Source organism: Crotalus tigris, unplaced genomic scaffold (assembly GCF_016545835.1).
Source record: "Crotalus tigris isolate CLP2741 ecotype Arizona unplaced genomic scaffold, ASM1654583v1 scf7180000019302.1197242, whole genome shotgun sequence".
Lineage (NCBI taxonomy): Eukaryota > Metazoa > Chordata > Lepidosauria > Squamata > Viperidae > Crotalus > Crotalus tigris.
The window spans coordinates 968,047-986,071 of record NW_024097477.1 but is presented as its reverse complement, the minus strand read 5'-3'; the positions used below and the strand labels follow the sequence as shown (position 1 = coordinate 986,071).

The following is an 18,025-nucleotide window of genomic DNA, read 5'->3' as shown; positions in this document are numbered from 1 at the left end:
AATTACAGGACTAGCAAGCAGTGGTGCCAGTTGAATGTTAAAGTGTTAATTCATAAGGAGACAAAAACAGCAAGGCATTGGGAATTTAGTCGTGAGAAAGTAAAGTAACTATAAAACAGCAGAGCACTTAGTAGTGCAACCTTGTCTAATGTGATTCTCTTCCTGATTTTTAGATCACAACTCACATTGGTACAGTCAATGGTCAGGGATGAGTGATTGACAGATTATGTGCTTTCAAGTCATTATTTGACTCCTAGCAACCACATGGATGAATTTTCTCCATGAGGCCAGGGATGACGGGAGCTATATATAATCCACAATATCCAGAGAAAAACTCATTGGAAGAGTACTTCTTCAACAAAATATATATGTTAAAAACTAGGATTTGCTTCTTTGCATCATAGCAAGATGGGGGCCTCCCTCCAATCCATCACGAGGAAGACACATCATATAATCATAGAAGGTCAATGGTTCATCCGAACTAGGCATCCATTGATGAAGATAATGCTGTTGATCCTGTTAAATATTTGTGGCTTTGTTTTTTTGTTTTCCAAAAGTAACTATTGTAAAAGCTTCAAATCCATCAAGTCATAATTGAAAGCATTAAAAGAGGGCTGGGAAACCAAAAGCCCAAGGGTTACATGGATCTCTCTGGAAATTGTTCATTAATGTTATGAAAAATATAAGTGCATTAAGCTTTCACTGTGTTTATGGAGTGTGCACATCTGCTGTGTTTAAAATCAAAATTAAAAAAAAAAAAACCTAACTCCCTGCCCCCATATGTCATATATCACCACCACACTCCCTGTGACCTTGCAAAAGGGAGTAGGGAACAACTACTTTTTTCTTTTTCAAATGAAGGGCAAGGACTTTGTCTGACTGTTTCTAAGCCATTCTTGAAGTCAATTCATATTCTTAGCCCTTCCTTATCCATTGCAATAGGAAGACTGAGTCAAGAATGCTAGGGCAGCAGGATATTGGGACCCCCCCCCCAAACAAATGAGAAACTATCCCCTCCAAAGATGGTTTACTACATTTTGAAGTGAAGTAATACACATTAGTATAAAAAGAGGAGGAGGCTTCTTTTACATTCTAATATTACTTAAGGACACTATCAAAAGAGTTGCTTAAGGCTACTTAGCAATTTCATGGCAGAGCCGAGCACTGCAGACTTTCTGATTTGTGACTTAGCCCCATAGCCATTATCCCATGAATCTGACTAATCCTTCAAAATAAATAAGTAAATCTAAGCTGGTGGCTGTCAACATACCCTATGGTTGTGAATTCAATAATTTAAATGAAGCATTATGCATTCATGAAAGACAAGCCCAAAATTCTCCTGGGAATACATACCTTCGTGTTTCCAAAACTGAAAACTGCTGGAAGTTAGAAAGTTAAATAACCTTTCCCCTTCTTTACCCTTTCATATGCATTTTTCTCTATTTATCTCCCATCATGTTCCACCAAGTCTTTCACAACTGCAGCTGTTTGTCTGAAGCATCTGTTTAAGGGTCTGACCGCAAAGGCGAGATTCTTTAAATTGTTGGTCTTGAAGGACTCCCTTTTTTTCATACTGCTTCACCTGTATTATACCTGTGGCATGATGTGTGTGTGTGTGTATGCTTTGAATCTTTCACTCACACAGTTACAGGCTGATTTTTTTTTTCTAAAATAAACAGCTTCTTTGTAATGCCAGAAGAACAAAATAGCTATGTATTCCATTTCAAGGCAGTGTGCATTTTACTACATGTTTTATATGGAGTTTGGTAAGGGGTGTGTGTGTGTGTGTGGTTTTTTTTTAATGTTTACACTAGGGATTAGGTTTTTAAAACCAACTTCTAGTTCCTTCCCAGAAAGCTTGTAACATAAAGAAGATAATTAGTTCTGTGAGACAGCTACAGTAGATGTTAGCCGGGAGAATCTGCAATATGAAAAATGTTTTCCTTTCCTTGATGCCTTAAACCCCAAGTAGCCTAAGAGGGTTTTTTTTTTTTTTCTCCTTTGGCTTCAACTTAACTGTGCAAAGAATAACATTTGCAGAGAGACATGCCTGAAGAATTTCCTTCATCATTCTCTGTTTGCTAAAATTATTCCCCTGTAATCTTCTGAAAGAGTTTCACTGCTGGGTTGGGTAGCCGAGTATTGATTATCCACATGTTCCAAATTTCAGTGTTCTGTGTACAAGATAATTTCATTATCTGCCTTTGTTTAAACGATAATTTTATTTACCTAGTATATTACTGCATTTAATTTTGCAGACAGGATTCTGCAGGATTCTGGATGGCACTTGAGCATTTGGGCGAATTCTCAATGGTTTTTCATGGCTAAATGCTAATTGCTTCCACTTATATATTATGCACCATTATACCATATGAACTCAGGGTCTATGTAGCTTCAGTATAAGAACTAAGGAGAAATTTCCTGTACAGTGAGAACAATTAACTAGTGGAATGGCTTGCCTTCAGAAGTTGTGGGTGCTCCATCCCTGGAAGTTTTCAAGAAGAGACTGGACAAACCATTTGCCTGAAATGGTATAAGAGGTCTCCTGCTTGAGCAAGGGGTTGGACTAGAAGACCTCCAAGGTCCCTTTCAACTCTATTATTTTGCTGTTTTGTATTGTATGTGTTGATTTTGGGCATACGAAAATGCAAAGAAATGAGCAAAATGGAAGCAAAATGCCATGTCTTAGTTCAAAGCATCTACTCAGGCAGTTCCTCTCCCTGTATATCTCTGATTTCAAATAAAATAGCGTTATGTTTTGATCAGCAGGCTTTCTGTTGGCTTTAAATCATTTCTGCAAGATTAACTGATCCTTAACCTACCCTTTGGGCCTGTTGCAAGATAGCTCCCTGCAAGGAGAAGCAGGCAGCTGGCATTTTTCTTAAGACAATCCTTCACCAGCATTATCACCACACTGCCGTATTGCCCAGTTCAGTGACAGCTCTAGGCCAAACTTGGATGATCTTGGAAAAGCTAAATAGAGTTTAGCCCAGTTATCATTTAGAAGACTAGAAGGAAATCCCCAAAGTGTAGATTGGGTTGGGAAGTTGAAAAATAAATAAAATGAAATAATATCCTGAAAAAAGGCAGCCCACAATCTACTTCTGTACTGGTGTCAAGAAAGCTATATGGATGTGTTAAGCAGGAGTCAAGCTTGACTGAAGGGAGTTGTTATTTTTTTAACAATTTTTTTTTACAGATAATAGTCTGTACCGAAGGACAAACTTCCTTTTCAAGGTATGCAACCTAAACCTGGTTTTAAATAGAAGTAACCCATTTGAAAAAGAGAACAGGAACTCTGAAAGCACACTTCAACAGTGAACTTCTAGGAAGCAGATGTAGCAATCAGCTGATCACAGTCCTACCAAGGGGGGGTTAATTATTTAATATTATATTCCCCCCAAGTTTCAATGAGGATGATGATGAGGGTGGTGGTAACAGTGCCGTTTATAGAATATTTATTAAACTATATCAGGAATAAGCAAGCACTCCATAAGCATGGCACCACTATGTCTACCACTTTGTCCCTGGTAGACACCTGCCATAATAATTCCCTTCAACAATCCATTCACAAAAAAATAGTGGCTGTTCCATCTTGATTTGTCTCCTACACTCATCTGCTCAAAGCCTTCCTACTCTTCTGTACTCCAATTTCCCACAATCTTCAATCCACCAAAGTCAGAATTTCATGCTCTTCCCAGCCAATAAGTTGCCATCACTTCTTTCCTGGTGCTAAGATATCGATCAGTTAAAGCATTATAGGTTAGAGACCATGAAACTTCATATTATCAGTCTGAAGAGAATATGATTTCATTAATTAAACACATGCTTAAATTGCAGGTATCCTTTGGCTGTGTTCAGATTATGGGTCTGAATTTCTCCAGTTTGTATTTTGCCAGAACTAGTAGAGAGAGAGAGATAAAACTGGACTTCTGAACATTATAGACCTCACAAGGCAATCCTGCATAGATACTCTCAAAAGTAATCAGCATTAAGCCCAAAGAGATATTCTCAGATATGTGCACATAGGTCCACAACCTTAACTCAGCACTTTGATATTTCTTTACTCAACTCTGGACATGCTTTGCTAGGCAATGGCACTCCTGCAGATCAGGCGTATCCTTGATCTAGCTGCTAATTTCTTCCAACATCATTTACATGTAATCATGCCCCTTGTAACCAGAGGTTGCATTTATGATATGAAAGCCCAAACACTGTTCTTTGACAAGTTACATTACTTTAGGAGCACTTCAAAAGAAGCATCAGTAGTTCATGCCTAATTATTCCTGCATTAGTTAGGTGATTCATCAGATCTGATTATGTTTGCATAATGAATTTACCAAATCCATATAAACTAGTGAGATTCTTTCTATATAGGTCCTTACAATTCAGCCGTGTGTTATTTGTTTTCAACTCACCTCCCCCCCATTCTTTTTTTTTTAATATAAGCTAATTAGCCCAAATCATTTGTATTTGCAAAAGGGCTTACAACACACATAAGGAATGATGAGCTTCTAAGTAAGTAAATGAAAATGCATGCAGCCTACATTAATTGTGACAGAGGCTTCATAAAGCATTAATATCTTTCAGCTATCTCCGTTTTCCGTCATTATAATAGGCCTAATTGAGATGAGTGGATAAAACAATGCTGTGCCCATTACTAATGATGCCGCACACGGATTGCTAAATGAACATATTTAGGCAGCGTTTCAGTTTCTGAACCAATGCATGCAAAACAATGTTTTATTTCTAGTTGCAAAAAAAAAAAAAAAAGTGGTCCCCTTTCCTAGAAATTCTAACAACTGCACTTCCTTTTTCCAGGGCAAATTCAATTTGATTGGCAAACTCTGACTCTGAGTTCTGGCGTTGGTGGCTTTCAAGTGTTCTCCAGGGTGAACACTAACTATCTCAAAGGAAAGATAAATAAGGATGAGGCAAGCTTCTCTGAAATTCAGCCACTGCTATATCAAAGCTTATCAAGATTCAGTTCTAATGTCAGCATTACGGGGCCCTTCGAAGGCCACCTTCAGCAGGGCATCATTGCCAACCGTGGCTTCCAGCTGTTGCAGCTGTTCCTTCTCCTTATTGATCTGCAAAGAACGATGGGGGCTAAAAAAATAAAAAACATACTGTAGAAGGAGCCATAATTGTCAATGGCTCTCTGCCCGGCAATTGTATGAATTGGGCCCAGAAGGAGAAAGAAAGCAGAAAGTGACAACTGTAGGGAATTACAGCAGGACACCAATTCACATATAAGAGGAAGCAGGAAGCTTCTGATGTTAAATTTATTCTCAGATGTGTCTGCCACATCCTCTTTTCTGACTGCGCCCAGGTGGGTACTAGAATATTTGAAATAAAATTAGCAGGCTAACATGTATCTGTCTCCAGACATGTTGCGGTAGGTGATGGTCTCACTGTGCAGATGCCAGAAACCCCAGCTGTTTAGAGCTGTAGGTCACAATACTTTCATTTCGTTAGGTCATTATTAGAATCTGCTTTCCCCCATATCTTCATCTATATAAATGCACTGCATTCAGAAAAGCTAACAGACTGGCATGTACTATGCAAGCATACCATGAGCTCCACCTTGTAGCTCTTATCAGTGTTTGTTTTCAGCTACAATAGAAATCAAGGGCCAGTTTGGTGTAGTGGTTAAGACATCAGGCTAGAAACCAGGAAACGGTGAGTTCTAGTCCTGCCTTAGGCACAAATCAGTTGGCTGACCTTGGACCAACCCCTAGCAAGGAGTTAATGGCAAACCACTTTTGAAAAACCTTGCCAAGAAAACTTCAGGGATTGGTTCAGGCAGTCTCTGAGAATTAATGGAAGAAAAAAAGATAATGCAAGTAACCCTCGATTTACAATCATTCATTTAGTGACATTTCAAAGTTACAACAGCACTGAAAAAAGTGACCTATGACCATTTTCACACTTATGACCTGTGCAGCAGCCCATGATCATGTGATCAAAATTCGGACGCTTGGCAACTGGTTCATATTTATGACTGTTGCTGTGTCCTGGAGTCAGGCGATCCCTTTTTTCGACTTTCTGACGAGCAAAATCAACGAGGAATCCAGATTCGCTTAACAACCAGGTTACTTACCTAACAATAGCAGTGATTTACTTAACAACTGGGGCAAGAAAGGTCATAAAATGGGGTAAAACTCACTTAACAAATGTCTCACTGAACAACAGAAATTCTGGGCTCAGTTCTACCACTCCACTATAGAAAGCATCCTCTCACACTGGTGTGGTATGCTGGCTTGACAGCTGTGGATAGAAAGACACTACAGAGGGTGGTGAGCACAGCACAAAACATTGTGGGTGTCCCCTGATACCACTAGATGACATCGCTAGGGCCCGCTGCCTTAGAAGAGTGAGGAAAATCCTCAGGGACAATTCACACCCTGGTCGGAGCTTCTTTTCTCTCCTACCATCAGGTAAGAGATATAGAAGCATAGCCAGCTGCACCAACAGACTGAAGAACAATTTCTACCCATGGGCTGTCAGATTCCTGAACGGGAAATAATTCCATGTAAAATAGACTTGTGGCGCGTTGTGCAATAAGTTCACATGGTGTAATAAGATGATGGGTTTGTTGTCACTGTGAGTTGTGCTGGTGGGGTGCACAAAGGGAGGCTCAGCCAATCTCATTGTACACATGTTGCACTTTGACAATAAAGGTTGATTTGATTTGAGTTGAGTTGAGTTGTGATCATAAGTCAAAGACTACCTGTAGGATGGGATATCTGTAAGGGTTAGGGTTTAATACATAGGGTTTACAAAATAGATGGGGGAAGAAACGAGGAATCAAAAGACCCATAGACAGAAGCATATCTTGTCAATCTATAAAAATGGCAAGAATTTGTTTTCTCTGTTTCTCCTATTTACAGGTGCGCCTCGTACGGGCTTTTAGCCAGAAAAAAACATATGATTTGAAACTCATTAAGATGGGTCAGAAAGAGACAGCTTTGCTAAGATGCTAAATGCTTCTCTTCATTCAGGCACTGAAATATCACTTTGTTTTCTTGAAATTGTTTTAACAGAAATGATTTCAACTCACTCTGACTGGGATAATTCAACTGAGCAATGGTTAATCTAGTCAGTCCTTTTACAACAAGGTAAACAATACATTGAAGCTGATTTAGAGATTAAAAACTTCAAAACCTGAGGCTGGCTCACAAATAAAAAAACAAAAATGTGCATGGAACTTAATTTAACTGATATTGATAGGTTTGGCAGAAATGATTGTTGAAAAGGAAAGAAAATTCTATTTGATAACATAATGTCACCCAAACAAGGCTAGATTGTCAATTTTTTCTACAGTCCATTTCAGTTTCACAGAAACTCCATTTCCCTTAAAAAGCAGAATTTTCTTTGTGTTTCCTTTGAAACTTTCACGTTTTCTTACTGTGTGGGTCCCCCCCCCTAAATCAATAGCGGTATCCCAAAATTTGGACAAGTAGGCAATTTGAATGATAAATGGCATTCCAAGCCATTTGTTAGTGTAGAAAAATGAATTATGCTGCTTTCCTTAAAAGGCAAGGCAAATGAGAGACAGAAGGTCTATGAGATTTGCAGGTGGAGTGCAGAGGCAGATTCAGCAACCAGGTGTCAAGTATGAAACTCTGGCAGCTATGTGCCTCTGCATTTCAACTTGCCTTTAGATAAAGAGGGTGGGAGGTATTACTTTCAAGTGGATAGATGGAGAAACAAAGCTTCTTCGATTCAGCTGCAGACCTTGGGAGCCTGAAGCCTTGTCAAGGATATCAGAACAGGTGTGGATTTGAAGCAGACGGTTCCCATAACAAAGTGGACTTGTTGATATGGATTATGTAAGACATTGGGGGTTTGGCTGGGAAAACTATTGTTTAAGTCTATGAACTGGTGTGGGAACCTCAGGGGTAGTTTGCTTCGACATAACCATGCAGCATATCCAATAAACTGTAAGATTTTTGGAAATGGAATTAGTCTGGAGTTTTATTTGGATTCTCGAGCTGATACCAGTTTTATTGGCTGGAAGCTATACAAGAAGTGATAGTATGATGGAGAATGGAAAAGAGGAATCTCTACCTATTTGGATATGCAGCCTGACTTTCAAATACTAAATCTTCTACTGAGTACCTGATTGAGAAGCATCAATCATTTAACCTATTGATTTAGCTTTTTCACCTTTAGACAAACCTTAATTGCTTAGCATTTACATCTTGTTAGATTTACAGATGGTTAGAGGCATTTGCAGGAAAACATCAGAAGGCACAGATAACAAGATTCTTTCCCCCCCTCCTTTGCTCTGTCTATTTAACAGAACTTTCTCCTGCTTTGCACATATAGAGACTAACCCAGTGCTTTTCCATCTTTTCTTGACCATGGACCCCCTTTTGTGGCCACAGACCGCCAAGATTGAATTCAAGATTTAAATCATAACATTTCTTCAAGCCCTGGCAGACCCCCTGTGATGACATCATACCCTCCAGGGGTCCATGGACCACAGGTTGAAACCATTGCACTATGATTGTAGGAACAAATCTTAGTTATTTTTTAAAGTAGGCTGTGTATTTGAAAAAAAGATGGTACATTTGCATAGTAGGGAACAAACTGAACACGGCACACAGAAGTTTAATTTATGCATCTAATATCCAGCCTTTTTTCCCCAATGAACTGAGATAATTATATTAGTAGTAGGTGTCTTGGGTGCCATCCAATTGGAACACCACTTGAACACCATCAATGTTGATAAAAATCACCATAAGTCAACTGCAAAAGGTAGCTTTACCTGAAAAAGCTTACATCCTGCAGTGATGCATCTAACACCACCAGACACCAATATCTGCCTATCCTAGGTCCTTGGAAAGTGATGGGTTGATAAAAACCAAAACAATGGGTTGATAAAAATGCCAAATCCAGTCTAAACCTCTGGCTTACGGTGAAACCAGCCATAGTAATAGACGGGGATGCCTTTGAAGAGCACCCAGAAGCTTCAGCTGGTCCAAAATATAGGGGAGTGGACAATTATGGTTGCTTTTCATTTGGTGCATGTGACGGCTCTGCTCTGCAAGTTGCATTGCTTGTCAGTATACTTCTAGGTTCAGTTCTAGATGCTGATAGTGACCTATAAGGCGGGCCAAGTTACTTGCTAGGCTGCCTCTCCCCAATTGTATCTATCTGTCCTATTAGATCAGACATGTCAAACACAAGGCCTGGGGGCCAGATGCGGCCCGTGAAGTGGTTTCATGTGGCCCATAAAGCCATCCTGGAAACACTGAGGGAATGGCCCCCTCTGCCTTGGCCCTGGCCCAGGCCAGCTGGGAGCCGATGTACAATTTTGTGGTGGCCATCTATGCTGAAACACATTCAGTCTTAGCTCCATAAGCCCCCCCCCCAAAATGGCCTGAGAGGAACAGTGAGGCTCCTCCAGTGGACCATGCCTTGGCACTTGCCCTGGTCCTACCCCCTTCTGCCAGAGACCCTCAGATCTGTCCCACTCCTGCCCAGGCCCCCACAGGCACCCTTGACATGGACAATGTAGAACTGGCCACACCCACCCAGTAGGCCACACCCACTCCATCCACACCTACCCAGTAGGCCACACCCACCCGGCCCCCTGAGGGCAACTGCAATGCTGATGCGGCCCTGAATGAATTGAGTATGACACCCCTATATTAGATCCAGCAGGAGAGACATGTCCAATCTATTGGGCACTAAGGAACCAATGTTTTCTGTTGGGACAACCTCTCTCCCCAGAACATCATTATCTCAGAGATTAGATTGACCCTGATTCTACTGGCATCCCAAAAGTGAGTTCTCTCTCTCTCTCTCTCTCTCTCTCTCTCTCTGGTTGAACCCATATGGTTAGATACTGGGTATTGTCAAATCTTTCCATCTCTGTGTGCATAAAAATCTCTATTTGGCTATGGTTCTATCAGTAGGTGATACAGTATTATTTTGTGATTCCCAAAATGCACGTAGCAGACAGTAGAGGAGAAAAGGTGGCAACCCAGAAGGATAAAATCAAACTAGAACTAAATATGCTCATGAACAGGGAGTGGATAAAGGTAGTACAAAGTGGCACCTTGTCAAATTTCTGCTTCATGATGTATAAACTATGAGCTAACTTCCTTCTCAGATGAAGACACCTTTTTGCAAAAAAAAAAAACATCGAAAGGCAGATACATCTTTTCACTAGTTCAATATATTTATTTCTGACATGCCATGTCTACAGTTTACATATAATTAGTAATGGGTTTTCTATTTCCATCCCTTCCCCCAAAGTATCAATGTCAGGGAAAGGAGGGGAGATCATATTTAATATAACACTTTTTGCAAGGTTAGCTACTTACTATTCCTCTCATTTGCAGTGGAGATGCTAATAACTCCTCTTTGCTGGATTCAATTGCTTTTCAGACATTTGTAAAAATAAGGCATTTTTTAAAAAGTGAAAATGTGCATTTTATGCTACACAGTTTTGAGGAGGGAGGGGGGAGGGAGGGAAGGAGGGAAGGAAAGAAGGAAGGAAGGAAAGAAGGAAGGAAGGAAGGAAGGAAGGAAGGAAGGAAGGAAGGAAGGAAGGAAGGAAGGGAGGGGAGAGAGGGAGGGAGGGAAGGAAGGAAGAAGAAATAGACAAGGAAGGAAGGAAGGAAGGAAGGAAGGAAGGAAGGAAGGAAGGAAGGAAGGGAGGGGAGGGGGGGCGATTAAGACTGTTTTCCTCTATTACCTATTCTAGGATTCTGAGGCTTGAACCATCAATCTTTTCTTCATACTCTTTATTTATATGCAGAATAAAGGCAAGCAATATATAACGTGATAAAAGATGCAGCTCAGTTATGTGCTGAAAAGGAGCGTATTTTTCTTCTGGTGGAGAAGACATTCATGGAGAGTGATGCTGTTTCCATGAGAAGATCTCAACAAGTGTCTTTTTTGATGGGACTGAAAACCATCAAACCATTTCCAGCAGGTTGTAAATTATTTATAAAAAAGTTAACAAAATGGTTTTCTTTGGGGTTTTTTTTTGCTATTATTCTAGGCCAGACACAGGCAGACTTGCACCGATTGAAGGCTGTGCGTCATGAGTGTGTGGGAGGACAGCAAAAGTTTTAATGGACCAAGCACTTATGCAAAATGAATGAAATATAGCATACATATGAGAAAGGCTTGAGGTTTTCTTTTCTTCCCCCCTCTCCAGAAGATATTGCAGAGGAATTTATCTTTGCTTTTGCTTCTCAACTACAATCAGTTTATAATAAATTTAGAGAACAGTTTAGTGGGTTTCCTATCTCAAAATATTAGGAAAAATAAAATTAAGCAGTACAGTCAGAGAGGGATCCAGAGATCATCAAAAATGACTTCAGGGGTCAAGAGACCTAGGGACACTGAGTTTTCTGCAACAGAAACCAAAACAATGCTGCGCTGCTAGTTCCTGCTCAGGACCAACATGTTTCCACACCAAGGGAACACGATGGGCACAGATATTCGACCTACACCTTCCAAAGCTTCTAGTAGTCCCTTTTATTTGCAGTGGATGCTACCCATCTATAGGACTTGCACCCCGAGAAGTTACATGAAAACAGGAGTCTACCTGTTGTTGGAAAACAACAACAGAGAAGCTTATTTATGTCAGATCAAACTGTTATGGCCCAGACTCATGACTCAGACTCTGAATCTGATTCTGAAGAAGCTGCTCCAGCTAAACCTGTGGAATGTCAGCCTCAGGAGAGACAAAACCAGGAATCACCTAAGGCTGATCAAAAACAGATACCACGTGAATAGCTGGATCAGTCAGATGAAGAGGACATAAGACTGCCCAGCCCTTCCACTCAGCAAGTAGAATGGAGAGCAGAGCAGTGACATTCTATGAGGATCCTTGCCAAACAAGGAGAAAATCTTTTGATTAATGACAGGTGACTATACTTTGATTTAGGAAGCAACTCTGCTCGTGTTGCTTTGCTGGGAACAAGTGTGTCCTCTCTGGCTCTTGTGTGACACTTGTGTGGCTACTGCTTGTGAAATTCTGATCTCTAGACAGGCTAACAACCTTCACCTGGAACTTTGGGCTGATTTTGGCTTACTCTTCTGCATGCTCCTATTAAAAGCAAACCATTCAGGCAACTATCTGTCAGAGACTCTGTTTTGGTTTGTGTGCGTTGACTGTGGTTAATTGTTTGACCCTGAGTAAACTGTGAACTACCATGGCAACTGTGGGTGAATCCGTATTTGAAATCAAAAGAAAGACCCAGACTGTTTATCTCTCTATCCCAGTAATTACCATAGAGATTTCCAGGCTTTTACTTGTTGGCTAAGGGAAACTGCCAGAGAGAGACTGATTCTACAACTAGCACAGCACAACTCTGATTTGGCAAGCAATATTCAATAATTCTCAACTTAACCCTCTTCTGTTGGTTAATTAGCCATTTCTTTAAAATGCAACACATGCCATGTACCACTGAGCTATGGTCCTTCTTTTGGAATCTGTTCCGACATTTGCTCATTTATCTCATCATTTGCAATCTGATCTTATGGAAATACCGAGGACTGAACTGGGGCACTCACTTTTGTTATGGTCCCATTCTTTTTGTGTCAGAACATAGGAATAATAATAATAATAATAATAATAATAATAATAATAATAATAATAATAATAATAATAAAGTTGGAAGGGACCTTGGAGGTCATTTAGTCCAACCCCCTGCTCAGGCAGGAAACCCTATACCATTTCGGACAAATGGCTGTCCAGTCTCTTCTTAAAAACTTCCAGTGTTGGAGCATTCACCGCTTCTGGAGGCAGGTTGTTCCACTGGTTAATTGTTCTAAGTGTCAGGAAGTTTCTCCTTAGTTCTAGGTTGCTTCTCTCCTTGCTTAGTTTCCACTCGTTGCTTCTTGTCCTGCCTTCAGGTGCCCTGGAAACCAGCTTGACACCCTCCTCTTTGTGGAAGCCACTGAGATATTGGAACACTGTTACCATGTCCCCCCTCATCCTTCTCTTCATTAAACTAGACATACCCAATTCCAGCAACTGTTCCTTATATGTTTTAGCCTCCAGTCCCCTAATCATCTTTGTTGCTCTTCTCTGTACTCCTTCTAGAGTCTCAACATCTTTTTTACATCGTGGTGACCAAAACTGGATGCAGTATTCCAAATGTGGCCTTACCAAGGCCTTGTAAAGTGGTATTAATATTTCACGTGATCTTGATTCTATCTCTCTGTTAATGCAACCTAGCACTGTGTTGGCCTTTTTGGCAGCTGTACCACACTGCTGGCTCATATTTAAGTGATTGTCCACCTAAATAGGTTTACACTGAGTCAATTCATCTACTGTAGGTTAGTATTGTCTACAGAGATGGGTAATTGCTCTCTAGGGTCTCAAAGCCTTTTCCAAGCCTAACTGGATGGGCACAGGATTGAAAGAGGAATATTATGGGCTTTCTAAACTTGGGCTGAAAAAGGTTTGCAACTTCTAGATGAGGTTTTTTACCTAGAAATACCATCTGCCACTGATGAGTAACTAGGATTAAAATCTTGCTCCTATAATCCTTACATTACAAAGGTTCCCATTTCATCAGACACAGCAAATGACAATGAGTAGCCTTTACCATTAAGTAAAACACACACAAACATGCAGATATTCAAATAAAACTCCTACATGTTGACAATCCATGTCTTGTTAAGAAGTCTGACCTACTCATGATTAATTGAACAATTATCAGCAAAATATTGTACCATATGGAGATTTTTGGCAAGGAAAAATAAAACATGGAGGCTCTAAGAGCCCTTACAGATGAGGGCAGTTCTCGAAAGCAGGTGCAATGTGTTGCAATGTCACACCAAGGCATGATATTGTTTTGCGCATCCATTTTGTGCAAGACAAGGTGACTGGGGAAATTAATAAGTTTGTAGATGCCGAGGGAATTCCAAGGGCAGCATGGGGAAAAAAAAATCAAACCACAGTTTAGTTTTTCATTACATTTTCCATTAATATCCAAGTTGTTTGGGGGCAATTCATATCAGCACATCACAAGAGATCCTTTTGCAAAGGAGAGCTGTGGCTTCACACCTCCACTCATTCAGAACAGCCTGTAATTGCAATGTTGATTTGCAATGCAACCAGTGTGTTTGCACTAGGCAGACAGGAAACAGATGCTTTGGTTAATTAATCCTTTTCAGAGGAGGAGAAAGAGTGACCATATCCAAATTTAGGCAAAGAAAAGAGATCCACGGTCTTAAAACCCTAAGGTTTGCTGATGGAAATCCTGGCTTTGTTAATTAGTCAAGGGCTGATGCATATACTAGAATGACAAATCACATGCAGTTTTCCTATTATTTCAACCAGAGGTGCTGAGATTGTACTGGTAGCCCATGACTATGGTCATAAACTGTGCTAGTCATTAAGTGGGTCACCACATGTCCGTGCCTGATTTTATAACCATTCTTGTGGCAGTCATTAAGCAAACATCCACAGTTGCTAAGTGAACGCTGCAGTTGTTAAGCAAATAGTGCAAAGATCTTAATTCCAGGTTCAAGCAAATATGCAAAATTAATAATTTTGCAAAGTGCACCCAAAACGCCGTGAAGTTTTTAGAAATAATAGCCAGATTTTAAAGTCTAGCGATGATCAACAGCCAGATTCTTTTTTCCCCCCAAGTAAATGATCCTATGTAATTTTAATTATGGCATGCTAAACTATTTAGTCACAATTTCCATTCAGAAAAGATTCAAAACCTATGTTTTGAATTGTACGGGATTAAGAGCATCAATATTTTATGTTACTTTTATGGATTTCAAATCAATTTAATTATAACTGCCATCGCCCCCAGAACAACTAATGGCCGATGGTAATTGGAGTCTTGGTATAAACATTTAAAGATTATCAAGCTAGTTAAGTCTACGCCTGACAGTGCAAAATTAAATACTGTGAGCAAAAAAGAGAAAACAACACCGCGTAGCAAAATAACAAAATACAGAGAATTTGTTAGCCTCTTCCAAAAGAGAAAAGTAACAATGTATGCCATATTAATGGGGTAGATAAATGTGCACATGATAATGTGCTATAATTCCATCTTCCTTAGATATGAGAACAATAAACAAATCAAGACAAAAATTTCTCCCATTTCTTATTTATAATTATTTTGCATCAACATCCATTGTAAAGACAGACAAATCACTTTTATCTGAGATTGTTAGTAAATAACAACAAAGTTGATATAAACAACTGGGTGCCCTTTTTAAACAAACAAGTAATAAAATTGAAGATTAATAATTGGATGTTAATAGTATAAGTCATGTATATGTACGTGTGTATGTGTGTGTGTGTGTGTGTGTGTTGGGAAGATGCACTTTGGGCTTATTTTACTAAGAAATGACTTGTTTAACTATGGTTTATTGAATAAATAATTGATTGGATTCTTCCAATATACTGAGTCATAAATGGTAATTGGGTTCACAAAACTACACTTAGTAAAAACCCAGTAAACTGCATTACAACTTCCTTGGTTTTCACTTAATTGGCTGGGTTAAGCAGGTCACCATCTCTCTTCCAGCAAATAAATCCAATCTTTTAATTGCTGTACAGACTTGAAATCTAAGAAGCATCTCCCATAGCCATAGGCATGTATTGCTGGGATCACTCTTCCCAAGTTGCTAAGTATCAACCATACAATTCTTAAAAATTCTGGCTGGCAGACTGTGGGCATTCAATGCATACAGGAGGACACAAAACCTCTAAGTAAATCCTGTGAATATTAAGGAACAAAGCTTAGTTCCTCTTTGAATATGTGGCACTCAACAAGCTAAACCCCAAAAATCAAAAAGTACAGTTCTTTTTTTTAAAAAGACAAATAAGTCTACATAAATAAGGACATAGAGGCTTCTGAAGAGAGGGTCAAGAATGACAGTGTCCCATTATTTCAACACCTGCCCTAACCTTTTGTATTTCTTTCATGAGGTCCTGCTTGTAAAAATGATATTTTTCAGCCAATCAGGAAGCTTCTGCAGATACCCATGTAAGCAAACCCTTAAGCTAAGAAAAGATTATAATCTGGCCATTTGTCAGACGTAGGAAGCCAGATCCTATATTGGAAATATAACTCACAGATCTTTACACTTAGCACCAGATCCTGGATAGTTCTTAAAGCTAATACACTGTATATAGTTATCTAAAGAGCAAAGGTCTGTGAGTTCCTTTTGAGATAAAGGAAATAGAATAAGACTTGGCTACTTATGTTTGACAATTCCCAATGAGGATGAAATTAGTAATATTGGTCCATGAGACTGAACACACATACACATCCTGTAAAAACAAGAAACATGGAAGTCATATAAAACCCCCTTACATGGGGTGTGATATAATGTACCGTCTGTATCTTTCTGTTCTAAAACCTTAACTAAGGGTGACTAATAAATCCTAGACCAGTGATGGTGAACCTTTTAGAGACCAAGTGCCTAAAAACCACCTCGCCCATCCTGCCCGCAGGGCCACCCACTGCCTCCACGGCCTGCCACAGCAGATCACCCAGGCAGTGCAGCAGCGTCATGGCTGCCACACCCTCTGTCCGTGCCCTGCAGCATCATCTGCATGCGATGGGGCGCGAGGGTGGAGTCTTGTCCCCGCTGCCCGGCTACCATGTCCTTGGCTGCACTGCTCTGTGCAGGCTGCGCCCGGGGCGACTCTCCTCCAGAGGGTTGCTGCTGAGGGGGCCACAGGGGGTGGCGGGGCTGGGGCGATGGTGTGCATGCCCACAGAGAGGGCTCTGAGTGCCACCTCTGGCACACATGCCATAGGTTCGCCACCACTGTCCTAGCCTGATAATTTTAACTAATTCAACTGATTATGAAGGTTGCAAGATATTTCATGCTGCAATAACAGGATAGCCTTTCAAAACACAACATGTTGATCTAAAATGTTCGGTGTATATAAATATATATATCCAACAGCAGTAAAGTCCATTTCCTTGGTCTGGGTTCACTACAAAAAAATTACTGGGCAAACGTATTATTGAGGGACACAAGCGTCTTGTATTAAGATTCTTTGCAAACTGCTTTTTTTCCAGATCTATGAAAGGTTATAAACAGTTCTTAGAACTGCTTGGAAAATCTAAACTCTTTTTTGAAAAAAAAAAAAAAAAGATGATGAACTCTGAGTGGTGGGAATTGCTTGAAAATGTGTGTTTTGCAAAAGAAAATGACAGAAGATTGTGAAAAAGTTTTAAGAGGATGCAAACTATCAACAGCCCTACTGCCATAAAGCAGCCTATTGGCCTGAATGAAAATGGCAGGCACTTTTTCTCTCTCCCCCCAAAATCACTGAAATGGAACACACTGCTGCTTTATAGGAGCTTCCCAAGTGAGTTATCAGCAATAAGCCATTTGTACAGCAGGATGGAGACTATAATTTTGAAGCTAAACATGTTGCTGTGGCAATAACACCCATTTTATTCATCCCCAACCAACATGTTTCAGATTAAAACCTAGGACGTTGTCTAAATGAAGGCATCCAATGGCATAGAACACTTTGCAGATCAGAGGCTTTTCAGAGTTCTCATTACATCTTGATATTTTGGGGTGCCTTTGGGTTATTTCAAATCTCCAGAAGTACATTTTCAAGGCCCAGGGAAATTAGGAGATTCAGTTAGTTCAAAGGAGGATAAAGATTTATTGCAAGATTAAGGTCTCTACAAGAATCTGACCAACTAGCGGTCAAGGGAAATGCTTGGGAGATAAGAGAGGCATTCAAAATGGAGTAGACTTAGATCCATTGCAGGGGCACAAGGACTCATGACTGATGACACGTTTGATCCCTACCTCGGGCTTAGCCTGGTCATCTCCTACATCTATACAGGTAATCCTTGACTTATAACTATTCTTTTAATGACCATTCAAGTTTGCAACAGCACTGAAAAAAGTGAGTTATGACTGCTTTTCACATTGATTGTTGTAATATTCTGTTTTATTTCAGGTAGATGCTTTAGCCATCTCATTGCCTACTTTGAGAATAGATAACTTGACTATTATCTGCTCCTGAATTGCTCCAAAATAT

The 18,025-nt window shown here is 40.0% G+C and overlaps 1 protein-coding gene across 2 annotated transcripts in view; it reads right to left on the bottom strand.

The window, feature by feature from the left end:
* LOC120316229 (kin of IRRE-like protein 3) overlaps window positions 1-18,025 on the bottom strand; it is a 474,406-nt gene that overhangs the window by 210,438 nt on the left and 245,943 nt on the right. The gene's annotated exons all lie outside the window — the stretch shown is intronic.